The sequence below is a fragment of the Thermobia domestica genome, chromosome 9, assembly GCF_964235325.1.
Source record: "Thermobia domestica chromosome 9, izTheDome1.hap1.1, whole genome shotgun sequence".
NCBI classification, from domain to species: Eukaryota; Metazoa; Arthropoda; class Insecta; order Zygentoma; family Lepismatidae; genus Thermobia; species Thermobia domestica.
In genome coordinates this window covers 150,214,041-150,225,286 of record NC_137462.1, presented here as the reverse complement: position 1 = coordinate 150,225,286, position 11,246 = coordinate 150,214,041, and the positions used below count along the sequence as shown (strand labels likewise).

Below are 11,246 nucleotides of genomic sequence, written 5' to 3'. Positions count from 1 at the left end.
ATGGGGAAAAGTGAAAGCAAGGGAACAGCAGCTTTTTAGAAAAGCCAGTACGAAAAGAATAATAATAAAAAAAACCGCTCCTCACGCTATAATGCCTGCAATGAAGGAAAGTCTATATATTCTTTTCCTGCTTTTCCTTACTTGTTAAATGAACGCTATAAGATACGGAGTTTTTCAAACTAAAATATCAAATCATGTTTCTTTCATTTCGGCCAGTTGTTTTAATCTTCCACAATATATTTGACAGTTAGTTTTTATGAAAAAATAAGCACGAATTACTTTTTAGTGAAGTATTTTCTCCTTTTTAACTTTCTTTTTTTTTAACAGTAAACTGTCAGTAACACATCGCCTATGAAGCGTATGAAGAAATACAAAAGGGTGTATCAAGATGTTTTTGCTATGTGTTTAGCTAGGCTCACTGATCTTACTATGGATGTTACTACATAAAGAGTTGTTCATTTTGGCCATAGTTAATTGTGTAGACAGCACGTTTCGAAGTCTCTTATATTAAAAGTCTTTATTTTGACTTTAAAACTACTTCTCCATGGAAGAAACAGTCTCTTCGTTTGGTTCATGAGAAATATCTTCCGTATGTTGATTCATTTTGAGGAAAAGAAAGAAGAAGCGTCAAAAAGCACACTTCCTTATAAGTTCAATTTTCCCCGTTGCTTTTGTAAATGAGGTATTCTCAGCCGAGAGATGCATCCTGCGGTTAAATCAATCTTCTTCTATTTTTCCTTTAGGGGCCTATTTCTCAAAACTACTAGTCTAGCACTTCACAAACTACAAGCTTCAAATCTAAGTTTCACAAGTTCTTGTAATTTCTAGTCTCAAAAGTTTTACAAGAACTTGTGAATATGACGTTTTCACTAGTTACATATCAAATGTACAAATTAGTTGACAAGTACGTAGACACCCAAGTACTGTATGAAATAGTGTCGGATTAGTGCTATAGTCCAAAAGGTATAACGTCATTGGCTACCCACGCTTGGACCTACTCGTCACTGGGGATGTGGTAAGAGGGTAGCCAATCACCACCAACCGTCAACTGTGCTCAACAAGCAACGAGTAACCAAGCTGGCCACTCCCCATAAACGTCACTACAACTTTTCGCGGGAAACCAACGACGTTATACCTTCCGTACTATAGTTAATTCATTGGAAAATTATGGCATCAGACTTGAAATTAAATTGTCCAAGAGAACTAGACTTGTTCAGTCATGTCACAATTAATGGTTGAGCAAGATCGCTTATCTCTAGGTTCGCGCTCACAGGTTCTACATCTTCAGTTCAACTGGTTTTCAGGGTTCAACAGTTACAGCTTTCTTTTCATTATAAATCGTTGTGTAAATTTTACTCTGTAGATATAAGAATTTGATCACATTCAGAGGGTCCATTGTCCGTCAATGTGGATATATTACCCCTTAAAAATTATTAACATGTCCTAGCAGAGACATATATATATATATGAATTTTTTGTCTAACAAAAGTTAACGCAGTTATTAGTTTGTAAAAATATTGTCTAAACCTTTACACAGATAATCAAAAGACGTATCAGGTAAAGATTGGAAGCACTGATACATTTCTTACGATACGTTTTTGTTGTATGAAACAAAGAGGTATTCTCCTCAAAAGTGATACTGGGATTCCCTGAGTATGACGGATTTTTCTCTACTATCTAAAATACAGGAGTATATTGATCTTAAGTGGAATAACAGTCACTCTCATTCTAATACTCTGTTCAGTTTACAGGGTGTAAAATTTAAGTTTCGATATAACCACTTCCCATTACAGTAACTAAGATTTATCAAAACTTACTCTGCATAAGTTAGATAAAAAGTAGTGAAATACTGTTCTTAGCCAGAGGGCTGTGTCTCAGCGGTGACATGCAGTTTCTCACCGTGCAAATTCACACGGTGCTCATTATCAGGCAATTTCACATGTCTTGTTTAACGATTTTTTTATTCTGCAGGTGTCGTGCATTTTCACACGATCTACCTGTCAATCACGTGATTCATCCTGAATACGCTTTCATTATACGGGGAGGAAGGATATAGAACAAATGTGAACTAAGTAAGAACAGAAAAAGAGCAAATACAAGTTAAATGCTAACAATTGCAATTCATACTAGAGAAGGAGAGCTTAGAAAATGTTTAACAAAAAGAATAATAAAGAAAATAAGCGAAAATTGGAATAACTAAGAACAAAAAATAAGCAAACAAATGTTATAGTAAAGAAGATGATAAAAATAATAATATAATGAATGGAAAATTGAAATAAGTGGAAAATTATGATAAAAACTATCGTAAATTGAAAAAAGAAAGAATAGCAAATTAAAATAAGTAAGAACAGAAGAAAAGAATAATCACAAACAAAATAATTAGAAACAGAAGATAGAATAGTCAAAAATTAAAACAAAGAATAAAATAATCTGCACATCAGAGAATTGTCAGGAAGTTTAAAAATCGAATAAAAATATGCCCGCTTCAGAGGATTTGTGAAACACACAACATTACTCCAAGGCGATTCTAAGAAGAACCTTGTCATCTTGTTATTTTCCGAGTGAATAGCGCGTCGTTGTGATGGAACCTTTATACTTCTGTACATCACCAATCTCTTTTGTATAATTCATAGCTTATTATTCCAGCATTTGGAGAAAACTCACGCTTCTCAAGCATTTTTTTTTAAAGTTTCCGCCATTTCCTTGTTTCTCCAGGACTAATTACAATCGTTCGTCAAGACGAATGTAAGGGATTTTCTGAACTTCTTTGCATTACTATCTAAGCGCTATCTCGTAAAGAAATGAAAACTAGACGTAGCATCTGCTTTTAGTACACTCACAATCTTCAAGATATGTGGTGTACTCTGCGGTTTAACTTCTTGTGCGAACCCTACACTGGGTTGTTCTCTGCCTTTTGACCATTGCACTTCCATATTTCTCTTGAAATGTTTGGATTGTCTATCCATTGTTCAGTGAAATAACTCTTCGAATTTCTGGCCAGATGGATAGTCCTTCATGACGATGATCCAACTTTCATCGATCCTGCTTGCTGGCATTAATGCTAATGCACTACACATACGAACATGATGGCGTACACCTTCATTGTGAAGGTACTTCGATGAGACCTATAATCTGAACCTTCCGCCAGATATTCTGGTTGAAATGGTAATGGCAGCCGGACACCTGTGAATTAGGAAACACGGCAAGCAATGCATTGATTGCAAGAAGCTCAAAATCGACTTTCGGCACTCGAGGTTTCTTTCTGGCCAAACCACATTTAAGAAATTTAAACAATTACTTGTATGTTCGCCCTGTTTTATCTGACACCAATGCATACAAGATGGTATAACCAATGTCTTATCATGTGTGCTTCCTATATCTGCATGTATGATGTACAATTGGGAAAAATACCTGCAGCAACTCTTAAACAAGAAACCATTACTCTTTGTTCTTGAGGTGCAGAACAAACTAACCAAGAACAGGAAGAGAACAAATGTTTTACGTCCCACGATTATGCCGGCTAGGTTAAAGGAGACTCTGATGATGATAAATTAATGAAATGGTACAATGAAAAAAGTGGGAGGAAAAAGAAGAACCCCGAGAAAACCCACGCACACGGTGTTTGTCCACCACAAAGTTCAATTGGCGCGAGCTGGTATGGACCCAAGGATCCCAAGTACCAGAGGTGAACGCTTTACCACTGAGCCACCGCGGCCCCGAGGAAGGGAACAATCAAAAAATAGAAGTTTATTTAATTCATCTTCCTATTTAAAAACACAATGGGATCCGATTTGGTTAACAAAGTGCTTATTTTATTCTTTGCTGTTGAAAATGAATTTATTGTTGACGTACGTCAATTTCCGAAAATACAGGTTTTGACCAACTTAGCCGCATAATGCCTTGAAAGTCTACCTTTAGGAAGGATATCAGTTTGCGAAAATGCTGGAATGGAAACTAGTAACACATTTTAGTCTGTTTTCGCAAGATTATCTTTTTTTCTGAATTTTTATTTTTATTTTCATCTACTTTAATTTGCTATTATTTTCGTTATTAGTTTTAATTTATTTTTGTAATTATTTTCCTCTTCTTTATTATTACTTGTGTTTGCTATTTGTCCTAGCTTTTCAAGTATTAATTGCAATTGTTCGTATTTCTTTCAACTTGGTTTGCTCTTTTTCTGTTCTTACTCTGTTCTGTTTTTCTGTTTGCTCTGTGTCCTCCCCCCCCTTTATAGTGAAAACACCTTTAGGATGAATCACGTGGTTTAACAGGTGGACCGTCTGAAAATACACGACACCTGCAGAGTGATTAACCCGATAAACAGGGCTATGTGAAATTGCTCGATAAGAAGCATCGTGCGAAACTGCACCGTGTGAAAATGCACGGAATCGTCTCAGCACTACAAGAGTTCCGTAGCTGATAAGGGAATGTGAGACAATGAAGTGTGGTGATTGGTAACGACTCTGTGTTATTGAGCCAAAAGGAGCAGTGCCTTAAGGTAGAGGAGAAATGTGGAAGCGCCTTAATAATGTGTTTCGGAAAGACGAACAACGTACACGGCCGCAGTGCACAACAATGTTTTCAAAGATTTCGTGACGACCTTTTCGCGAAAATGAAGGAACTACTTCATGGAAAGCACTACGACACAATAGAAGCCATCATCCATACCATATGGCGGTCCCTGCGGCACATCGACAAGATTTGATTCGCTGATAGTGCATCACCCTTTCGACACGCGTGGCAGAAGGTGATAGAGATAGGAAGTGATTACTGTACATTGAAGGAATTTAACGGGTGTTCTTGTGTGCATAAAACCAGGTACGAATCATAACAATATTACCCCATTACATTTATCTAGCCCTTGTATCTTATATTGATTACTCTGATAGAATCATATTTGCGTGAATATTAGAAGTATATTATATATCAATAATTACTGTCCTTCGTAAGAGGTAAAATTAACTATCTATGGCAGCGTTTCCCAACCGGTGTGCCGCGAATGGACCGCTGGTGTGTCGCGAAGAAATCGAAACAAAATTATTAATTCTATAGCAACCAAATTGCAAGACATAGGAAAAAATGTATATTTTTGTATTTCAGATTACTATAAATTTCTACCATCGAAAAATTACTGTAATTGTAATATATTATTCAACATCTGTTACTGTGTAGCAGACAGTATTTCGGCTCGTACACATTTCCATGGTTAGCTGCTATGTTACGCTTCAATTGAGGGTCATACTAACACCGAGAAATGGAAGCATTTGTATGGTACGCGTCAAGTGAACGTTCGTAGAACACTCATTCGCACGTGAATAACAGAACAACACTTTGTTCAACAGCTAGCTGTGTTTTGACTTCGACGCATCGCAAGCTGAGAGATTGCAATAATATGCACCGGTTTTGGTTAAAACAGCAAAGTTAAAAGAATAAGACATTTGTTTGTTCGTTCGTTATTTAGTGATCTTCGTTCTTAGTGAAAGGTTGGATACAGTTTTCGAAAAAGAAAGCGTATTTTTAAAAGTCTGAATCCTATATTTCATTGCAATTGTTTTCTATTTTAAAATTAGAATAGAAAATAAGGATAATGAATTAGCATAGGGAAAAACCAGTGATCGAGCTTTCTTCTCTGAATGAAATCTTTCAGTTTTACGTCCCACGGTTATGCCGGTTAGGCTAAAGGAGGTGGTGATGAAGAGAAATGCATGAAATGGTGGAATGAAGAAAGTGGGAGGAAAGCGAGAACCCCGAGAAAACCCACGAACACGGTGTTTGTCCATCACAAAGTCCACACGGCGCGAGCTGGGATCGAACCAGGGAACCCAAGCACCGGAGGTGAACGAGCTTTCTTCTCTGTGAGAAGGAGATAGGTAATTACAGAAAAAGATTACCATGGTACTTTATATTTACAATAATAATATCTATATGAGCGTGCCACGAGAATTGAAGTTACATCTGTAGTGTGCCGCAAGTTGAAAAAGGTTGGGAAACGCTGATCTATGGTGTTCCTTAGGAAAGTATTTATTTATTTATTGCAATTTATGATAATGAATGTCCGTTCATTTTATATTCGAAATATTTGATTTTCATTGTTAATCCATTTTTAGTATACTGTTTCACTTTTAAAATTTCGCTTTCAATTACATTTATTCATGGTGCGTTTTTCAATCCATATTAGTATGAATGTGTTTGTTCTATTGTTGCACATCGTGTCCATAAGTTTTCTACAGATATTCCCATTTCCTTTCACATTCTCATTCCACGAATTCTCTCATTATCATTTATTTGCCTTAATCATCCCTCTCCCTTAGCCTAAATGACACAATCGTGGTACGTTAAACTGAAAGAGATTTCATTTCATTTTTTCTATTGTTGGAAGCAGTCATATTGACAACATCCTCTGGTGTAAGATTTAGATATACGTATATATAAGTAAAGAACTACAGATCTACGCTAAGAGATGGTACCCTTTTCAACTCTGTGAAAGAATGAGGCGTCCTTATCGAGGCTACTGGCTGTTAGAAAATATCTCTCGAAGCTCATTGAAAGATAGTGTTTTTAGATTACATATAAATTATGAAATATATTAAAACTCTGATACATATGACTCTATTTACAATTCTTCAATTTTATCTCGTAATGCGATGGCAGTGTAAGGTTAAAAGTTCAATAATACGTATGTTTTTTTACTTGTACAAAAAGAAGTAATGCATCTGATGAACTAGGCAAAAAGTTGAAACCTGAAGACATCACGACCTTTCTATAATAGCGAATTGCGCTGTGATTGTTGATAGTTATATGCTGTACTATCAATAGCAAAAGGGAACAGCATATTTTATACATATACAGATTACATATGAAACATACTATTTACTTTTGACAATGACTGTCCAAAATTATACCCAGAAGAAGTCACAACTAAACTTTTATAAAAAGAAGAACCCTTATTAAAGAGATTTGAAAATGACTAAGAAATGCCATTGTAATCCAACATAAATTTGAGAATTTTAAAAGGTTATAACCTCGAATATCCTTCCTCGATATGGTTTTGGTGCTGGAAAGTTTAATTAAACTGTCTTATTCCCTTTTCCATTCTTTATCCGTCTGCCTTAAGCAATAACTCTTTCTTATATATATATATATATATATATATATATATATATATATATATATATAATATTGATATACAACATAGAAAAGAATAACGCAAACAGTACATCGTTGATTTTTCAGCTTAAGAGACGTAAAATATTCTTAGCTGTAAATCGCATTTATTGCGCAAATTCAGTGCATAAAACAACTTTATTACAAAATTAAATTATATTGAATTTTCTTTAAAAAAAACAGAAAATATATAAAATGTGTATATGTATTCCGTTTTCTTTATTACGAATAGTTGAAATTATAGAACCTAAATGAAGATTTATGTATCCGTCAAAGCCGATCATATTTTGGTTGAAATTAGTTTAATCTTTCGCTGCTGGCGCAATACGTAGAAAGGGTAAAAAGCAACATTGCAACGCTTAGTATTCTTTTTCTTCTTTTCTTCTCATTGCTTTCTCCCTAGTACTTAAAAAAAAAACAAAAAAAAAAAACGAAAATAACGAAAAGTGGCATTTGGGAAATCCATCAGCAGCTGTAGGTATAATATACAGTGTTTTCTTCCTCAAATTAAATCCTAAAGGTCTTTCGCGATTACAGACAACGGGAGCTTTAATGCGTCGGCAGAATCCATTACATAACGTCGTAATGAGAATTTATAACTTGGAACGCCTTTCCTTGTAAATCACGAGATTGCTGCAATCTCGCGTAATGTATATATACAGAATTAACGTGTATATATATAGATATATATGTATAACTAACTGTGCACACTGAGAAATGCACGCCCCCTTTTTCTCCCCCTTCGTTTCTGGTGACGCATGCGGGCGCTCAATTATCAGCGAAGATCCTTCATCTAGACGCTCCCTGTATAATTAGTTAATTAAGGGCGAGAATGAATCCCCTTTATCATCATAATCTCCTGTAATCGACCGCTCTGTTTGTTTGTGCCCTGTACAACTACAACAACTACTACTAACCTACTGCTTTTTAAAACACAAACAGCAGCATCAGGTCTCCCAAAAATATATGTAATAAAAGAAATTAATTATAGAAGGAGATATTTTGTCTTGTTTCTGACCCATATCTGCGTATATTCGGTAATAAAAAAAAATAATTAGTAAGTAACTCTCTGTATGAACTGTGTAAAGACTCATTTTGGTGGCATTATATTTGAACTAAAGTGCGTCATAGTACGAGATTGTAGTTTAGTCGTAGTTTGTGCTAAGTGATACTCGAAATAAAATATTCACCCGTTTTCTTTTTCACTCTCGAGTTACGAGTTTGTGTTTGGTGTCCATATGCAACACCGAAATCATAAAGGATAAGACCTACTAGTAATATGGTCGCCAAAAATTAACTTAAATTCAGTGCAGTTCGCGGATCAATGCTCACCACACAATCCCCCCTTCAAGAAAGTTAAATTACAGTTTTACTATTTATTTATTTATTTACTACAACAAGATTTAAATGCAGTAAACACGTGATGTAGAATTTTTTCTAAAAATCAATTTTAAGAAAAAAATTATGGTATACACCAACAAAACTCAATGTTATGTCAGTAAATGTGAGGTTAATGGTGTACAAATAGAGAAAGTAAGTATTATTAAAGATCTAAGTATTGCATTTGAAGGTTTTCTTACCACATAAATTGTATTGTACAAAGTGCCAGAACTCGGTGGTAGAGCGTTCACCTCTGGTGGTTGGAGTCCCGGGTTCAATCCTAGCTCCCGCCAAGTGAACTCTGTGGTGGACAAACACCGTGTGCGTGGATTTCCTCGGGTTCTCCCGTCTCCTCCCACTTTCTTCATTCCACCATTTCATTCATTTCTCTTCATCACCGTTTTCTTTAGCCTAGCCGGCATAACCGTGGGACGTAAAACTCAAAGGTGCCAGAAGGATAATAGATTATGTTTTTAAATAGTGATCTGTATTTCAAAGAGATGAAACATATGTACACTCATGTCCAAAATGATTGTCGCATATCTATAATCGTCTTCTAATATAATTCCATAATGATATCGCAAGGTACTTTTAATACTGTTACTATGTGTATAACTGGGAAATGTATATACCTGATAAATTTTATAGAAAAAAATATATATACGAAAATTAGAATTAGCACAGCAAAATGTTGCAAAATGGACAAGAAAAGTTTGTCTCTGCCGATTATACACATACTAAAAGTGTTAAAAGTACCCTGCGATATCATTATCCAATTATTATTCGCACAACACGACAGTTACAGATATGCGACAATCATTTTGGAAATGAGTGTGCATTTATATAAATTACTTGTAAGATCAAAACTGGAATTTGGTTCGTTAATTTGGATCAGCATTTTTAAAACTTTGACAAACAAGATAGAATTTGTCCACAAATGTGTTATTCGACTGCTATGTTTTAAGATGAAACTGAGCTATTATTCACATGGTTATAAATATTGAAATGATTATTGGAGTTTGGAGAGTCTTACGAACAGAAGAAAAAAATTGACAAGTATGCATGCAAAAAATGCTAGATAATGTTTATATCAGTGAATACTGCTTACGAAACATAGGTTTTAAAGTACGAAATCATACCATAAGAAATAGAACGAGTTTAGTTCCTCTGAATTGGAAATGTGAAATTTACACGTAAAGTGACTGACAGATTCTTTAAGTACATAAATTTAGACTTACTGTGTTAAGCAAGTGATCTAACTGATAGTTTTTAAGCAACGACGTTTAGAAACATTAAACTAAAATGTAATTTTAAGACTGCTGTTCTTAGCTTTTCGTTGTTTTAGATAGATAGAGAGCTTGACAATTTTAGCAGCATTGACAAGGAAATATTTCTCCGTAATTTATTTTTATCTAAACTTACATTGTGTTTTATAGTAGTGCTCTTCTTTTTACTGCTTTTTCTTCTTATTATTATTATTATTACTATTATTATCATTAATAATATTATTCCACCTTAATTTAGTGCTCTGAATGTGCTGTATTTTTGCCAACAAGCTGTTCGCGGCACCGAAATAAATTTTATTATTATTATTATTATTATTATTATTATTATTATTATTATTATTATTATTATTATTATTATTATTATTATCGAAGATCAATAAGAAAGACGAAAGTATTCTGATTGTAAAAAATCGAATTCGATGTTACAACGACTTACTACTGTATTTACGTTTTATCGCTCCTACATGTAAAAAAAGAAAGTTACTTTTGGTTCTATATCCGTCTGTTTACTCCTCCTAATGTATATACCTCTAGAAGCAATATTGTTCAAAGTATCCAGGCCAAATTTTAATTTAAAGTTCTTATAAGATTCTCCAAGTTTTCTCGAATTGTTGTCCTATCCGAAAAAGTAAGGATAGTTTATTTATAGAGCGAAAATCAAATCTTGCTTTTGTTTCGGTAACGACTCTAACGATTTTGTTTATTTTTAATTTATGTTGTCCAATATGTTGTAAGTCATTTTTCATGGAAATAATCCAGAAGGGGTAAATTTACTTTTTGCGGCATGCTCTTTGCGAACAACTTCCTCAGAAGTTGTTCAGATGATGTCGTTCGTATTTCATACATAAATATTTGATAACAATCCTATAATATGTCATATCACTTCTCCTCAAAAATAAAATGCAGAAGAGGTAGTTTACTTTTGAGAGAGAGAGAGTTCTTTCCGGTCGAAATTTTCAAAGAAACAAAAACTATTGAACAATAATTTTATGCATATTTCATAAATAAATGTTTCAGAGATAACTTCGCCATGATATGAAGTGATTTAAGAAATGGCAGGAGGGAGAAAGTTCAGCATTGTTGTTCCGTAGTTCTTATTTTGGTAAAAGCTCTAAAACAAAATGGCAATATCAAAAATTTGGATAATATATCGCCTAGGTCCAAATCAGAACCAAATAAGTGCTACCAATAATAAGGATAGAAGAATAACGTTTAGTGTGATTAAAACGAAGAGAAGAAACTGGTTAGAAAATTCTCTGAGAGGAAAATATATCCTGAAAAATGGTATAGAAGGTGTGATAGAAAGTAAAAGGAGGATGGGAGAGAAAGAGTTGAGTTGTTGATTTTGGGTTTATCGTCCCTTCCAGCAGCGAGAATATATGAGACGGGACCTACTGATTAACGTGGAGTCCGAAC

General features: G+C 34.4%; 1 protein-coding gene across 1 annotated transcript in view; it reads left to right on the top strand.

The window, feature by feature from the left end:
- Positions 1-4,797: 4,797 nt before the first annotated feature.
- LOC145695103 (beta-1,4-glucuronyltransferase 1-like) overlaps positions 4,798-11,246 on the top strand; it is a 72,897-nt gene continuing 66,448 nt past the window's right edge. The window contains exon 1 of the mRNA XM_081772003.1: positions 4,798-4,818. The gene's annotated coding sequence lies outside the window, so the exon portion shown is untranslated. The remainder of the gene's footprint in view (positions 4,819-11,246) is intronic.